The sequence below is a fragment of the Pinus tabuliformis genome, chromosome 3_2 (assembly GCF_031772625.1).
Source record: "Pinus tabuliformis cultivar Carrire ecotype Pingquan chromosome 3_2, CPIR1, whole genome shotgun sequence".
NCBI classification, from domain to species: domain Eukaryota; kingdom Viridiplantae; phylum Streptophyta; class Pinopsida; order Pinales; family Pinaceae; genus Pinus; species Pinus tabuliformis.
Window position 1 is genome coordinate 435,793,168 of NC_142302.1, and position 19,324 is coordinate 435,812,491.

Here is a 19,324-nt window from a genome sequence, read left to right on the forward strand (position 1 = left end):
GATCTTCAAAGCTCCATGGTGCAAGTGATCCAATCTTCTATGTCACAACTCATTGATGTCTCGGTTCTACACCTTCTCTTCTTTTGTGCTCAATTCTACACAATCTTCTACATTTAATTTGTAGATATTCTTCACTTGAATCACAATCTGCTTCACTTGTCCTGAGGCTATGTGACGAAGGAAAGCCTTTCCTTTGCAAAATATCACATCATAGCCATGATCCTAAAACATAGCTATTGAAACAAAATTATTCTTTAGACACGGAACATACATGACATCTTTTAATGTGAGAGGAGAACTAGACTTCCTCTGAAAAGTAACAGTACCAATGTCAGTCACACTTTACCTTCCATCATCTCCCTTTTCATTGTGCATTTGGAGGTCCTTCTCCTCCAAGTCATTGGAGAATTATTTATTTCCAGTCATATGGAATGAGGCTCCACTATCCATATAGCACACACTACCCATCATCGGCATCACCATGCAAGTGATGAGGGTGAAATCCAACTCGAATTGTGAAGCAAGAGCATCACCTGCCGCTCCTCCTGAGGGATTCTTGCCATCTTTCTTGTGTAGACACTTCGTGGCATAGTGTCCCAACTCATGATAGTGAAAAATTTTAATCTTCGACAAGTCCTTCTTCTTTCCACTCTAACTGGAATCTGATTTGGAATGGGATGAGTTCCCTTTCTCTATCTTTCTAGCTAAGGAACAGTTCTCCTTATCATCATGCTTGGATGAAGATCCATCTTTGGTATTTCAGTGAATCTCTTCTTACACCAAATCGTACCACAAACGCTCCCACTCTGGTAGCTTCTCCCTCCGATTTACCAAATCATGGTTGTTGTGCCAGCTCTTTGGAAGTCCTAAAAGTGTTATGCTGACCAGATCATCTTCAACAAATATAACACCAACACTTTCAAGCTCATCCTAACATTGGGTGAACTTGGTCAAGTCCTTTGGTATTATGTCGCCCTTCTCCATCTTGATTTTCCTGAGTTTTTCCTTCAGTGCCAACTTCCTGTGGTCACTATTATTCTAAAACAGGGCTTTTAAATCCTTCCACATTGCATATGGAGTCTCCTTACCATGGACATTCAAGACAACATTATCTCTAACTCCTTCTATGATAATCCTTCTCACCTTTGCAACACATTTTCTCCACTCTGCCAGATCTTGGGAATCATTTGTTGGAGGCTTAGGAATATCTTTTTCTATGAATTCCTTAAGCCCATTATCTTCCAACACTGCCTCTATCCTGTCCTTCCAAGAAATATAGTTCAAACTACCCTCAAGAGCATATTCGAGTCTCAATCCATAGAACGACATCTTATTGGCTCTCAAGAAAGATACTTCAAATTTGATTTCACTTGAAAAAGACAAACTCATATTCTCCTCTTCTAGAATGATTTTTTCTCCAATACCATGTATAAATTCCTTGTAGATTCAAACTTCTTATGTAATTTTCTAAAACAAAAGCCTTGAATCTACTCTACTCATTAGTGGAAACAATTAAACAATCGCAAAATCACAAAGCATACAAGAGAAGGAATTCAATCAACACATTACACAATGATTTCCTAGGGAAAGCCATAACTAAAAACCCCTGCTATCTGTATATTGCATTAGTTAGAAAATATGAGAACATTACAATGCTTTCTCAAGCCTAGGAAAACTCTGCACTATCTCTATCTATCTCATAGCTTCCTAGACAAGTCGAGGCCAATACTTAACCAATTTTATGTTTGCCTAAGTCCTTATTTCCTTGCATTGTTTCCTTGGGAATGAGCCCCTATTAATTAGAGAAATTCCTCAATTGGAATTGTACAATCCTACTAGGCATTCCTCTAACTGCATGCACCACCTATACAATTCGGATGATTATACAACTAATAGTACATTGTCCTTGAACTTGAATCTCAACTGGGTTACTCTCATATATGACATGCATGCATTATTTATGAATGAATCATTAGTTAACTAGTTGAACACATGAACCAACACCCCACTGTCTGACCTCTTACTAGTTCCTCCATCAGTTGGAATTAGTTTAACTAATTTTAACTCATATAAACTAAATTAACTAATTACAACTCAAAATAAACTCAACTAGGGCTCCTATAATGTAGGAGACACTCTACATGACTCAAGTTAGACCCTCAACTCGAATTAACTAAGCCAACTAAGTCAGTTTAACTTAGTTAACTCATACAAGTTGTCTTGTGATGTGGAATTACAATTTTATTCCTAATTTAATTCAAGGACAAAATTAAATCAGGATTTTCATGTTGCATTTTCAACATCTACTTACGTGCCTTTGACTTGGTTAATTTCCTCCACATAAGAAGTAAAACTTACCATTCACATAAAAATATTTTGGATTCCTTTTGTTTTTTACCTTGAAAACACCATGGGTTGCGAAAACCACAAGCTTGTAAACCACTTAATGAAGAATTAAGATTATGTTATCTACTCTTCCTTCTCTTACGTATGGTTTTAAAGATATTCAGAAAGATTCCCTTTTGACTTTATCATGAACTTTTTATCAATAATTTAGAATATATGTGTGTGTGTGTGTGTGTTATTTAAATACTTTTCCTTTAAAATTTACAACAGAATATTTTTTTTTACTAGAATCATTGAAATGTTGATGGCCAAAGAGTGTAAAATACATAAGCACTATTTATGAATCGTTGATAATTACTTGTAAATATATCAGTATTATTTTAACTTTCAAGATTATTCATCAAACAATTATACTTCATAAATTCAACCAATAACAATGAGAGGAAAGTAGATATCACAATGAACAAGAACAAGAAACAATTTTACCCACGGAAAACCTACTAGGTGTAAAAGCCCAAAAATTGTTTCCTTAGAATTAACTTTCAACAAGACATCAAGTTCATAGACAAACTAACCATAAATATGGCCATTCACAAGTGTCAATCCAACCCTTCAATGTTCCAAGATAAGTTGTCTTAATTATGTTTACAAATAGGTTCGTAATGATGTCCACTTCAGGTCTCTTAGAAAGTTGAAGTTCTACCTTTATCTCAGCCTCAGAGTTCATATTGAACTTCATATTATCACCACATAACTTCACATTATATGAGCCACATAAATTTGCATTATCTTAGAGATGTATTAAACACAAAACTTCTCATTGTCTCATAGATGTTTTTTGGTAAATTAATTGTTCTTAATTTCCTTCATTAATTGTCAACTAGGATTTGTGTACTTGTGAAATGTATGTGCACTATATATGCTAGGATTCTTCTTGTGAAAACCACTTCTTTGTAGAAATTGAAAATATATCTTAAGTTGCAGAATTCAAAACTTTCCTCTAATTGAATGAAAGTAAAATGTTGAAAATCCAAATTTCGAGAAAGAAACAATCTAACTCTATTTTGCAGAATTCAAAGCATTCTACACTATCTTACAAAAGGAAAATTCTTATGTTAAATTGTAGCAAAGAAATTCTAGATTAATTGCATGAAAGAGAAATTGCCATAAAAGGATTTACTTGCAGAAAACGAAATGAAAACCTTTACAACTTGAGAATAATTACTTGTGTGTGTATTTATCCTCCAAAGAGTGTTTCATTATGAATTAAGAAATCAATTTAAGCTATGAAATGATTAAGTGATAGAAAGAAGATGCATTCAACAATTGAAAACTTTTTAATGCTTTTATGTTTATGAGTATTCTGCAACCAAATGAAAACAATCAGAAATGTAACTATAATGGAAAAAAATTCTTTAAAGAAATGATAATGCTAGAAACAAAAAGAAACTATGAATAAGACCTCACATCCCACAAGGGCCCCTCCTGTGAGTGCAAGTTGATTAGTGGTCATAGAATCTTCACGCGAGCATCAGAAATAACAATTATTTATATTATGAAATAGAGTGTCATCATTATTCTACACAAAAGAGCTATTTAAGCAATAAAAACCTTATATTTCTCGTCTTGCTTACCACATTCATAAAAATTATAAAATTCCTTGAAAGAGTTTTAATCTAATATGCTATGAATCATTTCAACACCTATGAGACCAATTTAACTTAGATTTCAATCTCTTTATGACTTTCTATTGAAAAAGCAAGTCATAGGAGATTTTATTTCGATCTATAATCTTGACAGTTGATCCAATATTCAGTCTCGCTCGCTTGATGTTTGTTATTTCTCCGCTACCTGTGTTTGATCACTACAAGTAGTTTCTAGGTTTTATTTTTCCTTTGACTTCAAGATCTCTTCACCCACGTAGCTTTCCAAGCAATGCGAGTAGGTGGTTATCCATCTGGGATCCATTTGTCACCTTTTGGTAGTTTTTTCCCTTTGTTGGAGTGCTACAACTTGTCTAACAATGGATTATTCTACGGAAACAAATATTAGCTACAAAATGTTTGTAATTTCGTGATTGTGAGAATATTTTCATTATAATTCATTAAGAAGTAGAGATTCTATCTATGGATGATGAATACCTTTTTGAGAGTTTACCTTGACCTTAAACATGTTGAGTTTGCTACAAAATGGTGATAAGAAGGTGAAATAAGAGGAAAAAAATGATAGTAAAAAAGAAACAATTCTAGACTTCAACATTCCCACACACCAAAGGTTTTGCATGTCCTCATGCACCAAAATTTTAGAAAATAGCTCTTCCTTCCTCCTTTAGTGAATGATCTCTAAGGCCCGTGCAAGTAAATCCAAGATAGTACTATATTTCTTATTTTTAATTCCAAACATGGTCCTTGGTTTCTTCATTAGGAGTATATTGTCATTTTGTGTTCTTAGTATCTCATTAAGAAACTCTAGCTCATATATGTCTTTCTTTAGATTTTATTCAATTTTGTGTTCCTGTTCTACATTTTGTTTTCTTGCTAAAGTTTCACCCATTTCACACTGAGAAATTTTTTCCTTTTGTTGTGCTCTTTGCTCTAGAGATTCCACATAGTCATAAAGTTCTTGTTGGAATGGATCAATTTCTGGAGTTTGTCATGATGGACTGACTATGTGGGGTGGCGTATTGTACCCTTCTTCTTCAAGATTGATCATATCTAGTGACTAAGTATTTGACAACTTTTGAATTCTTTTACTTCTTAATTTCATTTCTGAACTTCCAATGTTTTTCCTTTTTGCTCCGATTATCCAATGTTTTCTTCTTTTCTTCAGGTATTGGGTTGGATTTCTTTCTTCTGAGTTTTTGTCGATCATTCGTTTGTTTAAAGTTTTAAATATATTGGGATAATGGAGTATCATCTTCGAATGGGTCCTCTGGAGTTTCTGTCACACTCTTCTCTCGAATTTCCTCTTTGAATCTTTCTTTTTCAGGGTTAGGGTTCATATTTTTCTACTTATTTTAACCCTACTATTTGGTTCCTTTTCTGGAGCTTCTACAAAGTGATTTATCACTAATAAATCCTTCCCATTATCTCCTTTAGTTTGCAAATGTGCTTCTATCAGAATCTTAATGAGTCCATGATGGTATAGAGAGTTACTGATTGACCTAGATTATCTATGTATGCTAAACGTTATTTTCTTTAAACTTTGAAGTAGGGAGTAAGGAAAAATTAATTTCAAACCCATCAAAAAAATGCAACATAAGCCTGACATGATATAAAAAAATTGTCCTAAATCTTTCTTCACATGTTACAAATTTCTGGATAACTAACAAGAGATTTCACCATTTTCCTTTCAATGTTGTAAATGGAATAACTTTCTTGAAAATAGATGTCCATACCTGGTTCTTTCAAGATGAATCCAATCATTCTCTTTTATTTTCTTTTTTTTGAACTAGATTTCTCCATTCCTAGGTAGTTTTGTTTCTTTTGGCATAATAAATTCTATGAGGATGAGCTTTATGTCTCGTATCTCTGCTTCCACTCCATCAAATGCTCGAGCAAAGGCTTTGGTAACTTTTGCTTCATAACCATAGAAATTTTCGAAGAACTTGAGCCATCTCCTTTGCTACAGTTTCTCTTTAATCCTTGGATATTCCTGAAGGAATTTTACCCCATTTGATTTAGAACGAACAAGCGTCTCCATGGTGTGAAGAAGCCTCGGCCTTGATTGTTTCTTTCGACTGGGAAGATGGAAGTTTTGAGAGAGAATGAAATGTGAATTAGGAGTGAGCGGAATGGATATGAAATAGCGCTAAATGATGGCGAAGAAAGCCATTAATGGGAGAGATAGTGTTTCATCCGGAATGTACTTCACAATTTCCTAGATTTGGTTTCAAAGGACTGGAGTCGTGTTTTAATTCCAATCAGACTTGATGTGACCAACGATGTAATAATGAGGAGATATGGTAAAACGATTATGAATATTATGGAAAATATATAAGGTCTTCAAATTATTAATATAATCAGCCATGAATCAAAACCTAAGATCTTATATGAAATATAATTCAAACATTCCTACAAACCTTTATTCCTGTGTTCCCTGATATTTTTTTTAAATGATAGAATTTTTGTTTATGCTTTGTATTCTTGGACATTCTTTATTTGATTAGAATAAGGACTTTTTTTTTATTCTAGTGTTGTTGATTATGATTATTAAAAGTATTGATCCTAATGAATGTAGCTTGGCACCTAAAAAGAAAGAGAAGGACAAAAAGAAATAAGGACAAGAAAAAGGGTGTTTTTTTTAAATCTAAACTGCCAAGAGATCTTGGTTTTCAGTTAATATTTTATGTATAAACATGCCAACATAGTTGGTTTTCATATTTATACTTTTATTTTTTATTTTTATACTTTTATTTTAATTTTTTAATTACAATGATGTTGGAGAGTGAGGAGAAGAATCCCCTTTCTTGACCAACTTGAATTTATAATTCTCTTGCAAATATTTGACAAATTCTTCCCTTGTTAGTGGTTTATGATACAACCTTAATCTATGACCATTAACAAGGAAAGTAATTTGTTCATCATCAATAGTTTTGATTTTGACTGCTCCATTATAAAAAATAGTGTCAATCTCATAAGGACCAAGCCAATGAGTTTGAAATTTTCCTTGAAAATATTTGAACTTGGAATAAAAAAGAAGAGCCCAATCACCTTGCTTGAACTTTTTAGCTTTGATTAATTTTTCATGCCACTTAGATATTTTTTGTTGAACTATGCTGGTTCTTTGAATAACATCTTGTCAAATCTCATCTAGCTCATTCAATTGTGCCAATCTTTTCTTCTAAGCTTTTGATAGATCAAGGTCCAATTTAGTTTTTTTTCTCAAGGTATCCACTTGCAATTCAATTAGAAGAAAGACTTTGTTTCCATAGACAAGATCATAAGGATTATGTCTAGTTGTATTTCTCCGTGTAGTTCGGTATGCCCATAATTCTTCTTGAAGCTTTTCTGCCCAATCCTTTCTATGAAAATGCACAGTTTTGGTAAGAATTGCTTCAAGAACTTTGTTGGTAGATTCCACTTGTCCATTGGCTTTTGGATGATATGGAGTAGACTTCTGATGCTTGATTTTGTACTGCTCCATGATATTTTGTACCAACTCTGATGTGAATTGGGTACCTTGATCTATGACAATTTCTCTTGGAACACCAAAACGAGTAAAGATATCTTGAAAAAGAAATGTAACTACAAAATTTTCAGTTGCAAATAAAAGAGGTTTAGCTTCTACCCATTTTGTAACATAATCCATGCAAACAAGTATGTACCTTTTCTACTTAGATCGAGGATTTATTGGTACAACAAAATCTAGAGCCCATTTTTCAAAGGGTTCTACAAGCACCTATGGTTGTAAAGGCATATCGTCTGATGGAATGCGTTTCCCCATTCTTTGACAAGTATCACATATTTTAACATATTCTTTGGGATCCTTGAAAATGGATGGCCAATAATATCCCAAACGAAGAATTTTGCAAGCATTTCTTTTACCGGTAAAATGTCCTCCACATGGCTCATCATGACAAGCTTTTAGGATTTCAGGTACTTCATCTTCTCGAACACATCTTTAGATAATCAAATCAAGTCCATTTTTGTACAATTCTCCATCTATCTAGGAATAAGGTGCATTGGTTTTGATCATTTTTTGGTTTTCTCTAGCTGATAGTTGCGAAGGTAACTTTCCTGTGGCCAAATAATTAGTAATACATGCAAACCAAGGTGTTTTAGTAGATACTACAAAAATATATTCATCAGGAAAGTTTTCTTGCACATGAACATCCTCATTTTTATTTTGAATTCTAGAAAGAAAATCAACAACTATATTTTCTTTTCTTGGCCTATAAAGGATAATGTTATCACTAGGCTAGAAAGAATTGGGTTGTCTCAACCTTTAACCTAGTGTAACTATTTCAGACCACTTGGACTAGAAGTTAGCCCTTCCAATCTAAGAGGGCTCTCTCAAAAAAACTTATCAAATTTACTTGAAACAATTCAAACAACAGATGACTAACTCTGATCTCTTTTTGTGGTTTTGTAGGTGAAGAAAAATGTGATGACTGCCACCATTGGGCATGGAGTCAAATTAAAACAAATTATGGCCAACAACAGTGTTTGATGGAAGCTGAGGCATCTATAGCTTTGAAACTGATATCAAATTAACATCCATAGTCATACATAGTAAATGAAGGAAATTGGAGCAGTTTGACAAGATTTCCAAGTAATCAAGATACTATGTAAAACTAGAAACAACATGATAAAAACACATGAAAGTCGTGACATGAATCTCACGTACAAAAATAGATTTGCTGCAAATTTTCTATTAAAAAGGATCAAAAGTTTACATAATGTCAGTTCTTCACATTATCCATCAACCCTTCTCAAGGTCGAAAAGCTACTTATTTATAGAAAAAAGATCTCTTTACATTATCTTTCCACCTAGGTCAAATTTGATCCACTATCTAAGAGATATATTCCTATTTTTCTTTTAATTAACAGAGTCCTCATAGGAGTTTTCTGTTTTACATAGTTTGAACCCAACTAGGACTCTACTAGCTTTAAAAACTCTAACCACTTTCTATTGATGAAGATAACTGAGCCCAACTGCTTGCTAGATTTGCTGGAGTGTCATTACACCTTTGACCTATTGATAGATATCAATTAAATTTCTTTTGTTCTGATTGTCTTAATGAGCTGGCTATTATGCTGATGTGGCTATGTGTTGACTTGGCATGTTGAAAATTAGGAGTTTAGCATGATGAAGTGAACACCCTTTATGATATGTAATCCATCTAGAGCTTGGATTTCTAATATTCAAAATCTTCAAGAAGGCAGAAAAAACAGAGTTTTTATGATTTCATAGCAAAAAACAAGCTTTTTAGCAGTTTCGTAGCAAACTTTGGTAGCAAATTCAAAAAAAACCCTTATGCTACCTCTTTTCTCTCTCTATGCTAGCTCTGAGGTCTTCTTTTATGTTTGTAAGCTAAATATAGGCCTTTAGAACTATCTTTGTTGAGCTTTAGACCAACCTTAACCTCCATGGAAAGCTACAACAATTTCGTAGAAAATTCTCAGCTTCATTATGGGGAGTTGCTACGAAAGTTCCAAAATTATGAGTTTTTCTAGTTTTCATGATTATTAATGCCTCCTTAGGACTCCTAATATCATGTTGACTATATATATGGATGAGTTGACTGATTTAGGTATAATGAAGACAAAATTTAAAACTTTACCATATCGTGGAATAGCACTTACTTCAACAACAATCTTAAGGTTTCTCTTTTTGATTTCAGCCTGGATCGTTTCAATTTGAGTTTCGAGTGCCATGACTTGTCCCTGTAATATTTTTTTATCTGCTTGTAACCAACTATTCCTTATATATATATGCTCCAACATTATGTGCAAAGGCAGAGTCCTTCTTATCATCTTTTTAGATTTGTCTGCAATTTCATCATAAAAATCTATCTATTTTAACACTTGATTTTGGTATTCATCAAAGTCAAGCTTGGTCTTGATAACTTCTCGTCTGGCCTCCCTTAGTTGTTCTTGTAGGACCTCTATTTCACCTTTTTCTTGAACAAACTCCTTGCCTTTCTTTTTCTTTGATGGTTATGTTTTTTTTAATGGTGCTTCAAGTATCCCTTCAGCTTACTGCATTGATCTTGTATCAAGTTTCCTTGGCCTAAAAAAGAAACCATGTTCTTCTTGACTAAAGTATAATTTCTTATCTCTCTTACTTTTCTTCTTGGTTTCAATTTGGATCACTTCTATAGGTTGCTCAACTGGACTTTCTTCAATGTCTATATCTTCTAGAATGTCAGTCAATTTTCCCTTCTTTGTACTCAATTCTCTACTATGTCTTCTGGTAATCCCCCTTTTAGTACTTGTGGAAGCTTCAATTACAGGTTGCTCTGCCACTAGTTGCTGCTCTTTTCTAGGGGTTGTGGATTTAGATTTAGGAGTTCTCCTAGAGGGGGTAGAAACATCTAATTCATACCCACTTAAGAATAAAAAGGTAAGCCAATCTCTGTTCAATCTATTTAACTCTTCAACCACTAGTAATTTGATAAGACCATGATGAAAAATAGAGGTACTGCTTGTATCTGGTTTAGCTTGAACCTTGTCAGCCATTTTTCCTAGACTTCTTAAGAGATAGAAAGGGATATCTAAGGGTTGTTTACCTGTGAAGTGGAGCAACAACCTGAAGTGGTATTGGTAGACCATATGGAACCTTCCTTCACATGTAAAATACTTTTGAATAACCATCAACAACTTGGAATAATTCTCCTTAAGGCAGGTTCTGGAAATTCTTGTTGTCATATCAATCCCTCGATGTTTTTCCTTCAAGAATTCATCACAATTCCGTAGTTGGAACTTTTGGACTTTAAACCATGTTTCTCCTAACCTTGGTATTTCACTAGCATGAGCAATGGTGTCTAAAGAAACATTCAAACTTAAGATGCCAACCTGCGTGCCAATCCCTGTGAAATTGATGGCGAAGTCTTTAGTGATTTGCACATGAAAACACTACAATTTTTGACAAAATTGTAGGCATCCCACATTGGCAAATGTTTGTACAAAAGCCAAGTCTTATTCAAGTAGTTTCATATCTATAGGCTCATAATGCACTACAACTCCCCCTTTGTATTGTTTTCTGGTTGCCATGCTTATCAACACGTCGAGAGCTGCTTGTGAGTTGCTTCCTCTTCACCTACAAACCAATTTGTGAACACCTAGACCTCACTCAGACCACGGCTAAACTTGTTTTGATAGCACAAGACCTATTCAACGACAACACTTTTGATATTTTTTTTAGTAGCAAATGGTATAAAGGGGAAAAGGAGAGGTAAGGGTGAATTAAAAGGAATGGAGGATGAGAATAAAGGAGTATAATGACTCAGTACAACTCTGACATCACCAACAATCATTTAAAATAAAACTATTACATAGAAAAATACTTTCATAGTGAGACAAGTGTTAGGATGGACCATTTTTCTATGGAACTGTCACGAACTTTCGTAGCAAATTTTGGGTTTTCTCAATTGGAGTTGCTGCGAAAGTTTGTAAAACAGTCAGACAAGTCTATTATGAAATGATAACATCAAAACAAATGGAATTATGACCTTTTCTTTTTATGATGACCCTATCAAACACTAAATGTACCCTATGATAGGTTTCACATGAACCCAAACATAAAAACCCTATCTAAGATGACTAATCAAACTAAAAATTATTTCTAGGGTTTATCATGGATAACAAATAGTAATGTTGTATTCTTGTAGTAATAGAAACCATCTTGTAATTATACCATTAGTGATTGGTTTATTCATTAAATATCTAATGGAAGAATGAGCCATATGAATGAAAGTTTCATAACCAGTAACGTAATGATGAAATTTATTAATGGCATGAAAAATAGCTTAAAACTCCTTTTATGTTACAGTGTAATTTAACTCTACGGGATTCAAATTTTTACTTGTATATTAGATGGCATAAGGAGTTAAATATTTTTGTCCCAAGACAGCTCCTAGAGTTGTATCTAAGGTATCATTAGAAATATGGAAAGCAAGAGCCCCATTAGGTCCTCTTAAAATTGGTGCTTCAATAATATTTTGTTTCAATGTCTCAGATGCTTTCTAACATTCATAATTCCAAGAAAATTCACAATCTTTTGTAAGGAGTTCGAAAAGTGGAGAGGTTATTTTTTTGAAATTTTCTATGAATCTCCTATAATATCCAGTAAATCCAAGAAAACTCCTTACATCTCTTTGACAAACAGGTATTGAAATTTTAGAAATTATTTCTACCTTAAATGTATCCACTTTAATTCTATTACTCAAAATATTGAGGCCTAAAACAATCCCTTCATTGAACATCATAAAACATTTCTCATGGCTTAATGAAAGGTTTGCCTCTTTACATCTAACAATAACTTTTTCCAGATTTTTCATAGCTTCTTCAAAAGTATCACCATACACAGTAAAATCATCCATGTACACTTCCACACAATCATGAATTAGATCAGAAAAAATACCTAAGACTGCTCTCTGAAATGTGGCAGGTGCATTACATAATCCAAAGGGAAGAACCCTATAGGAATATGTTCCCCATGGACATGTAAAAGTAGTTTTATCTTGATCTTTCAGTGCTAGTTGGATTTGATTATATCCACTAAAACCATCTAAAAATGAAAATTACTTATTTCCTACCAAGGTATCTAATATTTGATCTATAAAAGGCAGTGGAAAATTATCTTTTAAAGTAGATTTGTTTAATTCCCTATAGTCAATTCACACTCTCCATTTTCCATTTTTCTTAGGGACAATCACAAAAGGTGACACCCATTGACTATCTAATATTGGATAGATAAAATTCACATTAAGTAATTTTTGTAATTCCTCCTTAAAAGTTTCTCTCAGATTAGGATTCATCCTTCTCTGAGGTTGTCTAACTGGTTTAGAATTTTCTTGAGTATAAATGTGATGCATACAAGTTTTAGGATCAATCCCTTTCATGGCAGTATACTCCCATGCATAAGAAGAAGGGTGTTTTTGTATCATATGTATCAATTTTCTCTTTTTAAATTCTTCCAAATTATTGTTAATGTTTAATGTTTTATCTGGAAAAAATTCTACTTGAGAATTGCCACATTTTTCCATAGAATGTAAAGCCATTTAGTGAGATGATAAATATTCAATATTGCATTTTTCCTAAATTTTTTTATCTTTCTCATAGTATGAAGAAGAATCATTATTATTCATTAAATTTGTCAATTGATCTTCTTCATCTAATTGTGAAAAAGTATAAACTGGTTGAAAATCATTAAAGTCTTCATTATCATCATCTATCAAAATCTCACTTTCTACTTCAGTTTTTGTTTTTGCAAGAGCATATAAGGTAAAATTCTTAGTGGAATTTCCATTAGAGATATACATATCACCAGATCTACAACTTATGAATGCATCAACTGTAGCAAGCCAAGGTCTACCAAGGATTAATGGATGGCCTCCTAAATTATTCTTGGGAGTTAAAATCATTAAATCTACAGGATATTCCCAAGAATCTAGAGAAATGGACACATCTTATAATACTCCATCTGCTTTGTTATCTGCTAATTGTAGTAAGGTAGGAGTATATTGAAGATTAGGAAGCTTAGTTGCTCCATTATTTTTTTTCTCATGATGTTAATGGTTTCTCCTAGATCAATTAAAGTTTTTGGAATCTAAACACCATTAATATGAATTTTCACAATGGGACTACCAAGATCTAGATTTTTTTAACAATAGGTTTTCCCATCATGATATCAATAATTTTTCCTACCAATTGAATTTTTTTAATATCTTTTCTTTTTCTTCCTAGTTTTCTAATGCATAGCTCCTTGATATTTGTTGCAAATATTGGTATTTACTTTATATCCTGTAATAAATGAATTTTAATTAAAATATTCTTAAGTTCATCTAGCATATCATAATCTGGTAAAACAATTTGTCTTCCTATTCCTTTATCAATTTTGAGCCTTTCACGAAAAGGTGGACCTTGCAAAGAAACATAAGGTTGTTCTACTAGAGGAAATGTAGGAGCTTTCTTTATTTTCTCATCTTTGAGATATATTTACATAAATCACAAATTTCTCCAAATGAAAGCTGTTAAACATCTCCCTTGCCCATTAAATTAAGAAGATCAATCCATTGATCTTTGATAGATTTTAACAAAAGAGCTTTTAGTGTTTCATCATACAAATTATACATATTAGCTCTTTTGATGTTGTAAGAAAAACTTTCAACTAGATCTTCAAGGTGTTCATCCTCTTTTTTCATCATCTTAAAGACTTCATCCTTGAGGTTATGGGGCATATAGTAATCCTTGTATTTTTCTGAGAACACATTTTTCATTTCATCCCATGTTCTAATTGTATGTGTTCCTAATGCCATAAACCATTTAAGTGCTCCATATTTAAGAGTTGATGGAAACAATTTCAAATATTGAGGATCTAGTAAGTAGTCATAAGTTCTACATAGAACTTCAAACTCAAAAATAAAGGTTTCATGGTCCTCATGTCTTAAACCATGGAAATTAGGAAGGATGGAGGGTGAGATGTTCTTCATTGTCGCTGTGGTGTCTTCATCAAAGATGGGAAATCCATAAGGATTTGGTTCTCCTCTACCACCTTGACCTCCTCCTCCTCCTCCTCCTCTATTTCCTCCTCTTCCTCTTCCACCTCCAATCCTAAGTTCACCACCATCTACACTAGGCACTTCTCTAGGTTGGATTTCAAATCTATGCACCTCAAGAAGTCTATGTCTACCTTCCAGTGCTGGGATATGAGTATGATTGGATGGTGTGGCACTATGAGGTCTAGGTGGAGTGAGTGGTGATGTTGGAATTGAAGTTCTACCTCTACTTATAAATCTACCCCTAGAATCACTTCTCTATGCATGAATGTTTTTGTATCATTTTTTAATTTATTTAAATTTAGAAATCCTAAAAATGATATGCAAGAATGGAATCCTATATTCACTTCCCCGGAAATGGCGCTAAAATGTTTAGTAAATTAATCGTTCTTAATTTCCTTCATTAATTAGCAACCAGGATTCATGTACTTGTGAAATGTATGTGCACTATATATGCTAGGATTCTTCTTATGAACTAATCGATTTTAGAAATGAAACTAGTTCTAAGTATGGACACAAATTAGAGAGTAATTATGCACATGTTATTTCAATATAAAATTATATTAAATCCTAATTAACTAAAATGAAAACCACTTCTTTGCATAAATTGAAAATTTATCTTAAGTTGCAGAATTCAAAACTTTCCTATAATTGTATGAAAGTAAAATGTTGAAAAGAAAAATTTCGAGAAAGAAACAATCTAAATCTATTTTGAAAAATTCAAAGTGTTATACACTATCTTGTAGAAGGAGAATTATTTTGGTAAATTGTAGCAAATAATTTCTAGATTAATTGCATTAAAGAGAAATTTCCGTAAAAGAATCTACTTGCAAAAAATGAAATGAAAATCTTTACAAATTGAGAATGATTATTTGTGTGTGCATTTATCCTCTAAAGAGTGTTTCATTATCAATTAAGAAATCAATTTAAGCTATGAAATGATTAAGTGTTGGAAAGAAGAAGCATTCAACAATTGAAAACTTTTTAAATGCTTTTTTGTTTATGAGTACTCTACAGCCAAATGAAAACAATAAAAAATGTAACTATAATGGAAACAAATTCTTGAAAGAAATGATAATGCTAGAAATAAAAAAAAAAACTACGAATAAGACCTCACAACTAGAAAGGGGACCTCTCGTGAGTGGAGGTTGATTAGTGGTCATAGGATCTTCACACATGCGTTGGAAATAATAGTGATTTATATTATGAAACAAAGTGTCATCAGCTTTCTCCAAAAAAGAGTTATAAACTTAGCAACAAAAACTTTATGTTTCTCATCTTTCTTGCAGAATTGATTCAAATTATAAAACGACACGAAAGAGTTTTACGCTGATATGCTATGAATAATTTTGATACCTATGACACTAATTTAACTTAGAGTTCAATTTCTTTATGACTTTCTATTGAAAAAGCAAGTCATAGGAGATTTTATTTCTATCTATAATCTTGAAAGTTGATCCAATATTCAGTCTTGTTCCATTGATGTTTGTTATTTCTCCGCTACCTATGTTTGATCACTACACGCAATTTCCAGATTTTATTTTTCCTTTTACTTCAAGATTTCTTAACTCGCGTAGCTTTCCAAGCGATGCGAGTAGGTGTTTATCTATCTGGGAGCCATTTGTCACCTTTTGGTACCCTTTTTCCCTCTACTGGAGTGTTGTACCCTTTCTAACAATGGATTTTGTTGCGGAAACAAATATCAACTGTAGAATGTTTGTAATTATGTGATTGTAATAATATTTTCATTATAATTCATTAAGAAGCAGAGATTCTAATTATGGATGATGAATACCTTTTTGAGAGTTGACCTTGACCTTAAACATGTTGAGTTTGCTACAAAATGGTGATAAGAAGGCCAAGTAAGAGGGCAAAAAGGATAGTAAAAAAGAAAAAATTCCACACTCCAGCAAATGTATTTTCCATAGAACTTCAAATTAGCATCACAGAAAAGTTGTCTTCAACTTGGCCTTCCTTGATCATTTGAGCAAGGTGGGAAGATGAATTATAAGCCTTTGTGTTCAATCTCCTTAACTATATCTTCTTTCTATAGAAAATATATGAGAGGTGATTCAATGTCCATTATGGAGAATATCAAATGGGTTATATACATAGTCTTTCTTTAATCTGAATGGGTGTATCTTTGTATCCTTTCTAAATGAGTGTCTCTTCGTATCCTTTCTAAACTTTTTTTTATTATAAAATAAAAAACATGAAGAACATGCTTAAATAAGTAAAAAAAAAAATTACATGGTATTACAAATACATCAAGGATTATGAAGAAAAACCATAGCTACATTACTTGACAAATATTACGAGTGATTAATCCATGACTTTTTGAAGACTAGGCCTCAAATTATAGCCTTGCAAATGAAAGGGGTAAAATTTAAATGGGCATCAAAGTGCACAACTAACTTTGAGTAACTCAATCATTTGCTCATGTATGCACTTAAATTGAGGATAATTGATCTAGATAAATATTTCTTAGTTTGCAAAGATGCTTGTAAATATTAGGTGGATTACTAATGTAGGAAGAACATGTAATATGCTATGAATCAAGGAAGTTAAATGAACACAAAAGAAACCATGTCACCCATGAACTGGAGCTTGTAGAAACTGTTCATGCATTAAAAATATGGAGACATTATTTGCTCGGAAGGAAATTTCTGTTGATGTCATATCATGGAGGGCTAAAATGTTTATTTGAACAACCTAAATTGAATGCAAGATAGACAATATGGTTAGCCCTCATTAGTGAATATTGTTAGAAATATGTTTTCATTGATGGAAAAGGAAAAGAAGATGATGGGATATTATAAGAATATGTTGTCAAGGGAAGTGTCCATTGATGTCAGGTAATTTGTTACACAATGAGCTCATTAAATAGAAGAAAAGATAGATCAACCACTTCAAAATCATCCTATTCAAGGGGGAAACCTCCTTTACATTACACAAATGAACAATTCTTGGATGATACAAATGACAAAACCTCCTTTCTATATATAGGAGTCTAAGGGGTCACAATATAATCAAAGCCGACATAACAATAATAATATAAGGGCACAAAAATAACAATAGTGGGCTTCTATGGGGCACAATAATAACAATATGGGGACAATAGGGGCACAACAATAACAATAAGGGTTACAATGACAATAGTAATGGGGGAATCACTAGTATTATAGGGACCTAACATGCCCCTCTCCTTCAAAAAAGTGTTGTCCTCAATGCTTGAGTAGTTTTGGATGCTTCTGTATAAAATTCTCACCCTCCCATGTGGAATATTTAGTGGGTAAGTTCTTCCACTTGATGAGATACTCTGAAATTGATCGATTTCGTAGTTGTCAAGTTCTTGTTTCTGTGACTGCTTCAAGTTCCAATATGATTTTTCCTTTCTCATCAAGTTCTAGCAATATTATTTGAACTCAGAGTTTGTCACTATAACCTTCTTTAAGCATGAAGCATGGAAAATTGGGTGCACTTGGGAAGCTGCAGGAAGCTCCAATTTGTATGCCATAGTACCAATATTTTGCAACACCTTGTACGAAGCATAATACTTTGATGATAATTTATTATCCTTCTTATCTTGCTTGAGGGACATTTTTTTATATAGTTGTAGCCGTAGGAATACCCAGTCACCTACATCAAAAATCCTTTCACTACAATGTTGATATTCCTATTGTTTCATTCTATTATGTGCCAAAGTGAGGTTATCCTTTAAGAGTTGGAGAACTTGTTGTTGATGCTCGATGTGATCTTCCACTTCTTGAACCTTAGAATTTTCTCTTAAATATGATGTAATGGATGATGGATTGTATCCATAAAGTGCCATAAATGGGGTCATTTTTGTTGTACTATGGAAGGAAATGTTATACCACCATTCAGCCAGAGGCAACCATTTGACCCATTGTGTCTGTTTATTAGATACAAAGCAGCAAATATATCCTTCCAGACATTTGTTTACTATCTCAATTTTCCCATCAGATTGAGGATGATAAGATGAGCTATGAGCTAATTGAGTACCAAGAGAAGAAAATAATTCTATTCAAAAATTTCCAGTGAAAATGGGATCTCTGTCACTTCAAATAATCTTTGGGTTTCCATGTAGCTTTTGAATTGTTTCCATAAATGCAGTAGAAATTGTACTGGCTTTAAATGGATGCGATATTGCACAAAAGTGTGCATACTTGGTAAGTCTATCAATTACCACCATGATGATACCTTTTCCTTCAGCCTTGGGTAAACCTGTGATAAAATCCATTGGAACCTCCTCCCAATGTTGGCTTGGAATGGATAAAGGTTGTAATAGACCTCGGGTCTTAATTGTTTCAACTTTATTTTGTTGGAAAACCAAACATTCCGCCACAAAATTTTGAATATATGATTTAAGGCCATCCCAAAAAAATTCCTTATTAACCCTTTGGTAAGTTTTTAAAAATCCCAAGTGCCTTCCTAAGGGAGAGGTGTGAAATTTCATAAGAATTTTTTGTTTGAGTTGGGAATTCTTACATAGGTATAAGCAATATTTGTACCATAACAAATCATTTTTCCAACTAAATGTATCAGATGTACTGGGATATTGTTGTATCTTTTGAATGAGTTCCCACACTTCTTCTTCATTCTTCCATTCATCCCTTGCTTCATTTATCCAATCTGGTTGGATAATAGAAATGGCGCAAAGCAATGCTTCCACATCGTCGTCATTTCTTGAGAGTGCATCTGCCATAACATTTTGCTTCCCTTTTTTGTAGATGA